The sequence below is a fragment of the Mustela nigripes genome, chromosome 12 (assembly GCF_022355385.1).
Source record: "Mustela nigripes isolate SB6536 chromosome 12, MUSNIG.SB6536, whole genome shotgun sequence".
Lineage (NCBI taxonomy): Eukaryota > Metazoa > Chordata > Mammalia > Carnivora > Mustelidae > Mustela > Mustela nigripes.
The window spans coordinates 76551714-76563549 of NC_081568.1; the positions used below are offsets into that span (position 1 = coordinate 76551714).

Sequence of the window (11836 nt, forward strand, 5' to 3'; positions counted from 1 at the left end):
AGTAGTTAACTGGGTTCTTATATGGTCTAGTTGGGAAGCTATCAGTGTGAGAGTTTGAGATTATAGCTGTAGAAGACTGTGCTCTTTTTTTTTTTTAAACTTCCCCTCTCCTCCTGTTCTTATTTTAAAACCTGAAGAAGAGTGTGTGTGGTAACTTACAGATCAAGAAATATACCCTTAAAAAAATACCCTTTAATCTCTACATTAATTGATAAGTTGATTTTTTTCAGAGAAAAAGGTAACTCAAAACATGTATTTTAATCTTCTAATATACTTTCCTCAGTAATGTGGTTTCTTTTGAGTTACTGCATATTCTCTAGATCTTCTCTAAAATATCTTCTTATAAAAATTTTAATAGGGAAAACCAAGTTTAGGTAATGATACTTTGAACTTTTAAAACAGTATTCGTTTTTCCTCCCCTGGTTTATAACCTAGAGCCCTCTGCAAAGTATGGCTCAACTTCTGAGACTGCCAGGGATTAGAAAAATAAAATTTATTTTTGGTATACTAGTCAATAAGATTGTGAAAACAGAATAGATATTTTTTCCCCAAATTATCTGTGTAATACCAGTTCTGAGTTGAATGTAGCCTTACCTAGGTATGGATAAGACTAGTCCTTCCCATCTTCTTGGCCCTAGTAATGTATTTACAATGGAATCCCCAAAAAACTTAGTTGGCTTATATAATTGATCTTGATCTTGAACCTTCCCAATTATCATTCTCTGAAAAAATAGTTCTACTTAAATACTCTGTTAACTTTCGATATCTTGAACTGCTGCATCTGGGTTGTAATAAAATTTGCTGAGAACAAATAAATTTGACATGTGGCATCTTTAGGAATGCAATATCTTGTTTCTTTAACAGGGAAATAGTGTTCTGTGAATTTGACCGTCCTATAAATGCATTGTCTTTTTGGCAGAAGCTTTTGATGGACTTTATTTTGATACACACTTTAAAGTCTCCTGACCTATGCTTTAAACAGAGTGTACCAGAGAAGGTCATTATGAATATCCAGTGTAGTTCTGTGCAGGGATTGGGACCCTCTGGGTGTGTTTGTATCTATACCAAATGGTCCTAACCTGCTGTGTTTTGAGGTTTTCTGCTGACTTTATAGGTCTTCAGCTTTGATTTTGATGCTTTGAGTGTCTGCCTCTTGCAGCACCACCCCCAGCCCTATTCCAGTTGGCTGCATCTCATCTGCTGTGGGCTGGGAAACCAGATCATGGAGCTTATTAAAATTATGTCTAAAATAAGACCCAGTAGGCTCTGAGTGACGAGGGCTTCGTGTGTTCTGTGAACTGTGTGGTCTCTTTGACTGATCAGAGACCTTTTTTACTTCCTGTTTTTCTTCTTTTTTTTTTTATACAGATACAGGAGGCTTTAGGGTACTCTTAGAGTATCATAATACTGAAACACGGTTAATTTATTTATTCTGTGGAAGGATAAAAGACTGAATGTCTTGATTCTTTAAGGAGTTGAAGACAGACCAAAGCTAGGATACTGAAAGCTATTTTCTTAATAGTAATAGTGCCGTGTATATTTTAGTGGTATCCTGTTATTTATAATTAACATTTAGCATATATGGCTTTAATGCTAGGATGGTCACTTGATTTATTCTGTTTCTGTGATAAAGATTTTTATAGCTAGTTTTGGGGGGGCAAGAAACACCTCAGTAGAATAAAGATTTCAAATTCTAATGGCTCTAAAGGCCAAGCAAGCAGGTAACCAAAGTGAGCAAAGAGAATTGGGGGAAACTAGAAATTACATATGCTATCAGAAGAGGGCAGCTGCTACCCTGCTCTCTCCAAATGTTGCTATTACCAGGATCTGTGGGCCCAGGGTTGCCAGATCTTCCCTTTATCCCCCTTTAAAAGGAAAGCCACAAGTCCAGATTTTTGGCAACCAATTCAAATTAAAAAACAATACCACATTTCTGGTAGGTTGGTAGTTACCAGTTTGATTTGTGAATTAAAATTAAAAGATTGAGGTTCAGTAAGCAATCAGGGAGTATATGGATAAAAAAATACTCCCCATTTTTAAATCAGTTAAACTATACTTGCTATCTTTTTTTAAAGTTTCAGAAGTTTATTGCTTTCTGTAGATGGGCAAGATTAAGTAGTTTTTTGTAAACTATTAATTAACTTCCTTGCCTGAGGTTTTACCTGGTTATGTGTAAGGTCATAGGTAAAGCCAATTTAATAGAAGCATTGATCCCACAGTGGAATTTTTATCTTCCTTTTCATTATGCTCTGTTTCATGTTGTGAATCATCTTTCTGTATACTACATACTTTCAAAATGTTTTAAGATTGGGAGATTACAAAAGGATGATTCTTAACTTTGTAACACTGTAATAGTACTAAATATAAAAAATAATTACTTTAGGGGTGCATGGTGGTTCAGCGGGTTAAGCATCTGTCAGCTCAGGTCATGATCCCTGGGTCCTGGGTTCGAGCTAAGCAGGTACTCTCCTTGTCCCTCTTCCTCTACTCTTCCCCTGCTCATGGTCCCTTTTCCCTTTCTCTCTCTGTCTCTTTCAAATAAATAAATAAAATCTTTAAAAAAGTATTTTTTTAAAATACTGTACTGTGTGATACCATATGTTAGAGTTAATCATATGTAAGGGTAAAGTGAATTCCTATAAAAACAGCAAAACAAATTATCAAATTGTTCTGTGGAGTATTGTGAACTTTAATAGATGGTTGACTGAAAATGGCTGTTGGAATTAGGTTAGGTCTGTCTTAGAAAGCAGATATACTTTCTTACTCCAAAAGATAAGGTTCTTAGGATCTCTGGGAAGATTTTCTTTTTAATTATTCATTAAGAAATGATTCTTTGCTTTGCATAAATAAGTTCATTGGATTGAGAAACTTTCTTTGGCTCTTCCAGGTTGCTATTTAAATGTTAATTTAGGGCGCCTGGGTGGCTCAGTGGGTTAGGACGCTGCCTTCGGCTCAGGTTATGATCTCAGGGTCCTGGGATCGAGTCCCACATCTGGCTCTCTGCTCAGCAGGGGGCCTGCTTCCCTTCCCCTCTCTCTGCCTGCTTCTCTGCCTACTTGTGATCTCTGTCTGTCAAATAAATAAATAAAATATTTAAAAAAAATGTTAATTTAAACAGCCATCATTGAAGGATAACTGTTAATCTAGGTTTGCTTTAAACTCTCTCAGTGTGTATTACTGTACTGCTGACTGACAAGGAGGAAGTTTTGACAAAGTCCAATTCTGGATATTTTAGTCCAGAGAGAGAAAGGGCTGCTAAAATATCCTAGGCAGTTCCCAGGATAGGAATACCTGACTCATGCATGATGCTGCCAGGAACCTCTGCAGCTTCATCCCAGAAATGCAGGAGCATACTTGTTTTTTCTGTAGAACTAAAATTTTGGTGGTTAGATTCCCAGGCTAACCTTCAAAATCATATTTAACTATGACATAGGAAAATAAAGTACCATTTGTTCTTCTGTCTCAGAGTCAAGTGAGATGTCAATTAATAGAATCTAAAATGTTAGAACTGTAACACATCTCAGAGCTACTGTCTGAAAAGGCCATGCGACTTTCTAGGGCTGGATCAAGAACCTGGGTTTCTTGACTTACGTCTGGTGTCTTTTCTGGCCTACCATGTACCTTTATGTAACTGTTAGGTATGTAAATCTAAAGGACACAGTCTTTCTTTTGTTCAAATAGTTGGGTATTCAAACTGTGCCTTGGTACCAGAAGATCTTTTCTTCGACATCTCTTTTTATTGTTGAAGAGGTGTGTATGAACTCACCTAAAACTATATAAAGTTTGAATGTTCAGTCCTCCATATATCTTTCATCAGAATTAAATGGGTTTTTTAATCTCTGCAAGATTAAGAATCACTGTTTTACATCTTTAAACACTTTTAATGTGAGTTGGTGACGCAGTTACCTATTCCACAGAGAAAGTAGAAATCTTTATGAATTCTTTTAGATTTCCTTTGAGGCCTTTAAGAACAAAAACAAAAACTAAACTCTGTAGCTGCTATCTTTATAGTACTCAATCAGTTTCAGAATTAGTGAATTTTCTGAACAACCCCTATGAGAATTCTTTTCTTCCAGGTTATATGGGAAAACACTTGGAGAAATAAGCAAACTTGCCTGTGATTATATGGTATGGTAAGAAAAGCCAAGATTCAGATTCATGCAGTCTTGACTCTAGCCAGCCATTACTCCAAATTTACCTTAGTCATCACTCTTATTCCTTGTCTCTGCAGAAGTTATACTTTTCCCTTTGTCAAGCTAACTTACGCTTCCCTGTTCTTCCTGCCAGGTCCTTGCTCTTGAGTAATTGTCTCTGCTCTCCTAGTTCCAGTCTCTTCTAAGCCCCTTCAGCATCCAAGCTTATTTAAGATTATCCCATCCTAAAAAACAATAGCAAAAAAAACTTTTTAACTTCCTAGTCCACTATAGCGGATTCCTTCCTTTTCTCTATTCCTCCCATCTCTGGCATTTCAGTGCCAAAATTCATTCTTTCTTTCTTTCTTTTTTTTTTTAGATTTTATTTATTTGTCAGAGAGAGAGAGAGAGTGAGTGCACAAGTAGGCAGAGCGGCAGGTAGAGGCAGAGAAAGAAGCAGGCTCCTTGTTGAGCAAGGAGCCTGATGTGGGCCTCGATCCCAGGACCCTGGGATCATGACCTAAGCCGAAGGCAGCGACTTAAGCGACTGAGCCACCCAGGCGTCTCTCAGTGCCAAAATTCTTAAAAGAATAGTCTACTCACTGTTCTGGGACTGCTTAAAAGAATAGTCTACTCACGGTTCTGGGACCAGTCACCTTAGTGGTGACTGGTGATTACTTAATTGCTGGATTCAACGGACAGCTCAGTTTTTTTTTTTTTTTTAATATTTTATTTATTTGACAGACAGAGATTACAAGTAGGCAGAGAGGCAGAGAGAGGAGGAAGCAGGCTCCCCGCTGAGCAGAGAGCCTGATGCGGGGCTCGATCCCAGGACCCCGGGATCATGATCTGAGCTGAAGGCAGAGGCTTTAACCCACTGAGCCACCCAGGCACCCCAACAGCTCAGTTTTTATTTGATTTTTATCACAGTCACATTGTTATCACTCATTTCCCTTAGGTTCTGAAGATAAACTGCTTTCTCCTTCATATGTAGTGTTTCTCAACTTTATTAGAATGCTTTTCAAACTAATACTATTGAGGGATACAAGTAAGAGTTCTTGAAACAGTGCACACTTGGATTAAGATTGATAGCACAAATGGTCCTGGGTAAATGAGTTAAAATTTGTAATCAAAATTTAATCTCAGAAGCACAAAATTAGGTAAATTTTAAAAATACCAAGATGAAAAAAAAATACCGAGATGAAACATTGTTGTCATTTTATTGTGAAGGCGCAAACTAAAAATGGTATTTTTCTTCCTTCTTTTTTTTTTTTTTTTAAGATTTTTTATTTATTTGAGAGAAAGCACAAGAACAGGGTGAAGGATAGAGGGAAAGCAGACTCCCCACTGAGCAGAGATACCCAATGCCAGACTTTATTCCAGGACTCTGGGATCACAACTCAGGCCAAAGGCAGATACTCAACTGACCAAGATACCCAGGTGCCCCGAAGTGGTATTTTTCTGAAATGATTAAAGAGATCTTCATGAAGAGCTGCATTAAATGTGTTACTGTATGTTGTTTTCATTACAGTATGATAAAAATTTGTTTCAAATAGGTACAGTGTAGCAAAAGAATACAAACTACATATTTGGCAGTATTCATGCAGTTAGGCTATTACCAACATTATTAATTGTCCCATGGGTAGATGTAGACAGGTCACCTAATTTTAAAAAATATGCTTATGTTTATTTTAAAATAATTTGATTTGGGAGGCTTAAGATTCAAAGGACTTTATATTTTATTTATTTATTTATTTAAAAGATTTTATTTATTTGACAGACAGAGCTCACAAGTAGGCAGAGAGGCAGGCAGAGAGAGAGGAGGAAGCAGGCTCCCCGAGGAGCAGAGAACCCGATGCGGGGCTCAATCCCAGGACCCTGGGATCATGACCCGAGCTGAAGGCAGAGGCTTAACCCACTGAGCCACCCAGGCGCCCCTTTTATTTTTTTTTAATAAAGAGCTTTTTTTTTTGAAGATCTTATTCATTTATTTGACAGAGAGAGCCAGAGAATACAGGTGGGGTGGTAGAGTTGGGGGGCGAATGGCAGAGGGAAAGGGAGAAGCAGGCTCCCTGCCAAGCAGGCCCAACTCAGCTAGATCCCTGGCCCCAAGGATCATGACCTGAGCTGAAGGCAGACACTTAACCAACTGAGCCACCCAGGCGCCTTCAAAGGACTTTTTCATTTTAAACTTACATATTTTAGGTACACCTTGGTGGCTCAGTCGGGTAAGCATCTGCCTTTGGCAAGGATCCTGGAATTGAGTCCTGCATCAGGCTCCTTGCTGGATAGGGAGCCTGCTTCTCCCTCTGCCTGTTGCTCCCCTGCTTGTTCTCTCTCTCTCTCTGACAAATATGTAAAATTTAAAAAAAAAAAAATTCCATTTTTTTTTAGGGGCACCTCAGTAGTGCAGTCAGTTAAGGATCCGACTCTCAGCCTAGGTCATGATTTCATGATGGTGGGATCGAGCCCTGCATCAGGCTCTGTGCTCAGAGCAGAGTCTGATTAAGTGTCTCTTTCCCTTCCCCTCTGTCTTCTCCCCCCGCCCCGCCCCGCTTTGTGTTCACTCTCTCTGGAATAAATAAAATCTTTAAAAAAGACCTTTCAGGGCGCCTGGGTGGCTCAGTGGGTTAGGCTGCTGCCTTCGGCTCAGGTCATGATCTCAGGGTCCTGGGATCGAGTCCCGCATCGGGCTCTCTGCTCAGCAGGGAGCCTGCTTCCTCCTCTCTCTCTCTGCCTGCCTCTCTGCCTACTTGTGATCTCTCTCTGTCAAATAAATAAATAAATCTTTAAAAATAAATAAATAAATAAATAAATAAATAAATAAATAAAATAAAAAAGACCTTTCATATTCTAGTTACAACTCTATGAGGAATGGGTTAGTATAGTAGGAGTACTTAATATATAGTAAGCTTTGCTTAAATCTCAAATATATATTGAATTAGGACAAGAAACTATATAGATCGGTGAAGTCAAATAGATGATAATACCCATGATTAAATGCTGTTTGTGCATCACAGCACAGATGGACATTGTTTGCTTTATGTTCTAGTTTCTTGAGGCAAATTATTGCCTTAAATCTGTAGAAATATGTAGTATTTCTTAGAAGCATGTATTAAAAGTGGATAAAATTTAGGACAAAAAATATAGCCACCTTTATTCCTAGTAATATATACTAGTGTTTCATGACAAACACTGCTGTAATTCAAATAGTTCTTATTGATCATTTTCAGAATCATTTTCCTTTAGTCTTTGTGTTTTTCCTTATACAGAGAATGTCTTCTCACCCCACCCCCTCCTCCTGAATTCTTTATTCATCCTTGGAGACCTAACAGAAATGGCTTTTCTGTATGGCATGCCCCAGGCATGCAGGCAGTAGGATTCCACTATAGAACTATTTCTTAGTATGTAGACATGATTGATTACTCTTCTCCTCAGGACTGAGCTCTCCTGGGCAAAGTCCTTATCTTACTCGTTATATTCCAGTATCTGATGCATAGTAGGCATTCAGTTTTTGTCAACAACATTCAGTGAATGCTGACAGCAAGTGATACGGTGGGGAAAAAAAAGGATTTTGGAGTAACATGCTTATTGAGTCATGTGCTAGCCCGTGTTCTTAGCAAGTGTCTTCCCTGATTTTCTTTAGCCTCACCTTCCTTGTCTCTAGAATAAGGATAGTGTCACTTACCCTGCAAACCTGTGGGGGATGAGTAGAAAGGAAATATGGACTATATAAAAGGTAGTTTTTAATATTACTGTGACTTAACTGGCACAGTTGCAAAGTTGCAAATATAATACCTAGAATATTTCTTTTAACCATTCCAAAGTAAGTTGTTAACATGATGTCTCATTAACCCTAAATACTTTTGTATAAGAAATGTATTTTTCTTCGAAATAAGGACATTCTGCCACAGGATCACAATACAGCCTTCAAAATTAGGAAATTTCCATTGAGATATTACTGCTGTATAATCCTCAGACCCCATTCAAGTTTTTCCAATTGTTTTATAGGAAAGGATCCAGTTACTTGTTCCATTTTGTTATCTATCTGTGGTGTTTTTGAATTCCTTAGTCTTTTCTGGGCTTCATGACCTTGACATGTTTCAAATATTAGAGTCCAGTTGTTTTGCAGTATCCTCAATTTGGGTTTGTTTCCTTATGATCAGATTTAGGTCATGGGTCTTGGACAGGAATGTCACAGAAGCAATGTTGTGTCATGTTCTTCCCATCCTATCAAGCATGTGGTGTATGATTTTGGTTGCATTCTTTTAATTGCATCCTGTCAAGTGGTATGCAGTTTCAGTTTGACCCATTACTGAGAATTTTCACTTGCATCACTTGATTAAAGTAGTGTCTACCAGGGTTCCCTACTATGGAATTAATTCTTTTTCTCCTTGTGATGAGTAAGTAATTTGGGGGGAACTACTTTGAGAATATGTACTTATCCTATTTGTATTATTTATATACTGCTACAGAAGAAAGTACCCCAAAACTTAGCTATTTAAAACAAACATTTATTATCAAACAGTTTCTGAAGATAAGAAATCTGAGAATGGCTTATAGCTGATGATTGTGGCCCAGGGTCATTTTTGATATTGCAGCCAAGATGTTGCTTGAGACTGCACTCTGAAGGCTAGAGGATCCTCTCTAAGCTCTCTCCCATGGTTGTTGGCAGGTCTCAGTTCCTTGTGGGTTATTGGACTAAGGGATTCATTTCCTCCCCACATGGGTCTCTCCATAAAGCTGCCTAAGTATGCTTAAGACATGGCATCCCTTAGAGAAAGTGTGAGAGCGAGCAACCACAGTATCTTTTATAACCTAATCTCAAAAGTAATATACTATCACTTGCCATATTCTGTTAGTTTCACAGACCAGTCCTGTTATAAAGTGGGAGAGGTGACTAAAGGGTGTGGATATGAGGAGTCAAGGATCATGGGGAGCTATTTTGGAGTCTGGGTACCACACCATTACGTAAAAGTTTTAACTTACTCAGTTTTAAATGTATATTTGTATGGACTTATGATATCCTACTTTATTCAGGTGAATCATAATAATTTATTATCATTTAAAAAAAAAGATTTTATTTATTTATTTATTTGTCACAGAGAGATACCATAAGTAGGCAGAGAGGCAGGCACAGAGAGAGGAGGAAGCAGGCTCCCTGCTGAGCAGAGAGCCCAATGTGGGGCTCGATCCTGGGACCCTGAGATCATGACCTGAGCCGAAGGTAGAGGCTAAACCCATTGAGCCACCAGGTGCCCCTATTATTTATTTTAATGCTCAAGGGTTTTTTTTGTTTGTTTGTTTTGTTTTGTTTGCTCATTCTTTGAGTACTTTGTTTTGGTATCACAAGATAGCTCTGACTTTTTCTTTTACCCTGCTCTAGCCTTGTGATCATCTATTTTTCCAAAGATCCCTAGTTCTGTTTACTGGAAAATGATAATTAGAAATCAAGATTTAGATGCTAGGTGTGCTCATTGCTCTTGGAATCTCCCAGCTTTCAGGGTTTCTCAGTGTAATCAGTGGATCTAGTTAGGGAATATGTGTATGTACATACAGGTAATACACATACATACAGTACACACATTTCCATGTAGATTTACTTTTCTCTCTCTATATAAAAAACCCCGTCAGTTCACATTGGCACTTTTAATTCCTGGCTAATATCATAGGGTTCACCCTATATTTCTTCCTTTCAGTATTCCTATTTTTTCTTTTTTTAAGATCTTTTTGTTTATTTGTGGTGGGAGGTACAGAGGGAGAGAGAGGATGTCAAGTGGAATCCCCACTGAGTATGGAGCCTGATGTGGGCTCAGTCCCACAACCTTAAGATCATGACCTGAGCTGAAATCAAGAATCAGATGCTAAACTGACTGAGCCACCCAGGCACCCCTCTTTTGGTGTTCCTAATTCTTTTCTGACAGTGAGAAACCTGGCTTCTGTTATTCTTTATATATCTGTTCATTTTATCAATTTCCCAGTATATAATCAACCTCCCACCACTGTAGTGCACCTCCATAGATAGAATTCTGGTTCTCCCTTACCTGAGGATGCCCTTAATTGTCCTGACTTATGCTGGGTCATGCCCATCCCCTTGCAGATGTTCTCAGAATTTAAAAATAAAATAAAATAATAAAATAGGGTTTCTTAGTTGGCATAAATATTTAGATAAAACTATTTAAAGTAATAGTGCCAGTCGTGTAGAACATACCTAGAATAGATACAGGAAGTTCAGCCCAGTAATTGTAACCATATAGCACTTTTTCCAGTTAGGGAATATGGTCCTTCCTTCCTTCCTGCTTCAGTTTTATACCTTTATTTGATAATAAGCCATTAGTTCTCATTACTGTTTGTAGATTTTTGAAAGTGGTGACGGGTACATAGGTAACCAGTTTTTAGAGCTTGTTTGGTCAATCTTCATCCTCTTTATGTTTTCTGGACAACTGCACACAGATACGGTGTGGAACATTCCTTATTCCTCTGGCGCAGGTAGCTTTTTATTTATTTATTTTTTAAAGATTTTATTTATTTATTATAGAGAGAGAGCACACAAGTAGGCAGAGAGGCAGTCAGAGGGAGAGGGAGAAGCAGGCTCTCCGTGGAGCGGGGAGCCCAATGCAGGGCTCAATCCCAGGACCCTGGGATCATGACCTGACCCGAAGGCAACTGCTTAACTGACTGAGCCACCCAGGTGCCCCCAGGTAGCTTTGTTGAGTCTGGTGTCCCATGTGCACATCTGGAGTTCCCATCTCCTTCATGGCAAGTTTCTGGATCTCTCTGCATGCCCAAGGGGCTTGCTTTTGGAAACCCACTCCATTGATGCACTTGTGAATGTGTGGAACCACTTAAGGCAATAATATATTATCACTGAGTTTAGTAGTAGGCCAGATTATTGTCTTTTTTTTCTTTATTTTTTAAAAAAATTTTATTTATTTATTTGAGAAAGAGACAGTGTGCACAAAGGAAGAGTGAGAGGGAGAAGTTGACTCCCCGCTGAGCAGAGAGCCCAGTTTGGGGCTCAGTCCCAGGATCCTGAGATCAAGACATTAGCCAAAGACAGTTGCTTAATTGACCGAGCCACCTGGTGCCCCAGATTATTTGTATCTTTAAGCATTGTGTTTCACTTTTGTTGACTAGAAATAGTAAAACCCACTTTAAAATTACTGAGCTTACCAGCAATATATCATACATATTTGTGAGCTCTTTTTTTTTTTTTAAAGATTTTATTTTATTTGATAGGCAGAGATTACACGTAGGCAGAGAGGCAGAGGCAGACAGAGAGAGAGAGAGAGAGAAGGAAGCAGGCTCCCTGCTGAGCAGAGAGCCTGAAGCGGGGCTCAATCCCAGGACCCTGGGATCATGACCTGAGCCGAAGGCAGAGGCTTTAACCAACTAAGCCACCCAGGCGTCCCTTGTGAGCTCTTTTTAAAAGTGTGAATTCCCATGATATTTAGTGTTATCTTTTTCAAGGGTGATTTGAAACCATTTTCCAAATGTTTAAAATACTGATTAAGTTGGATTAAAACAAAAACTAGAATTCATTCTCAGGCGCTTGGGTGGCTCAGTGGGTTAAGACAGCCTTCAGCTCAGGTCATGATCTCAAGGTCCTGGGATCAAGCCCCACATTGGGCTCTCTGCTCAGCAGGGACCCTGCCCGCGGCCTGCCCCCCCCCCCCCCCCCCCCCCCCCCCCCCCCCCCCCCC

The 11836-nt window shown here is 39.0% G+C and overlaps 1 protein-coding gene across 2 annotated transcripts in view; it reads left to right on the plus strand.

The window, feature by feature from the left end:
- The window catches only part of UBE2D2 (ubiquitin conjugating enzyme E2 D2), a 63301-nt gene that overhangs the window by 1658 nt on the left and 49807 nt on the right, over nucleotides 1-11836 (plus strand). The window lies entirely within an intron of this gene.